Genomic DNA, 370 nt, shown 5'->3' with positions numbered 1-370 from the left:
AGAGTAATTGCTTTAGCTCCAAAACCTCTTGTCCTTCCAGTCTGTCCTTCTGTCACTCATTCAGTTAACGCAGAGAAACCACACCCCTCAAGAGATTGCACTTTCTGGGGGGAGGGCAGAGACTTGTCTGTGTATGGACAAGACAGAGTTCTTTAGAAGATGGCCCACCACACCATGACCCACACTATTGCTCCAATAATGCTGTACGACCCGCTCTCAAGGGGCTGGAGCCCATCTCTTTTAAATAATGCCTGGTCTTGTTCTGATCTCCCTGTTGCCTGAGTCTAACTCACCACTGCTAACTGTTAGCTTTACCTCCTCACGTCAGCTGTTTAAACTCGCTGGGCTTTGGTTTCTTCATCTTTCAAAT

Source organism: Microtus ochrogaster, linkage group LG1 (assembly GCF_000317375.1).
Source record: "Microtus ochrogaster isolate Prairie Vole_2 linkage group LG1, MicOch1.0, whole genome shotgun sequence".
Classification (NCBI taxonomy): Eukaryota; Metazoa; Chordata; class Mammalia; order Rodentia; family Cricetidae; genus Microtus; species Microtus ochrogaster.
This window is presented reverse-complemented; position numbering follows the sequence as displayed.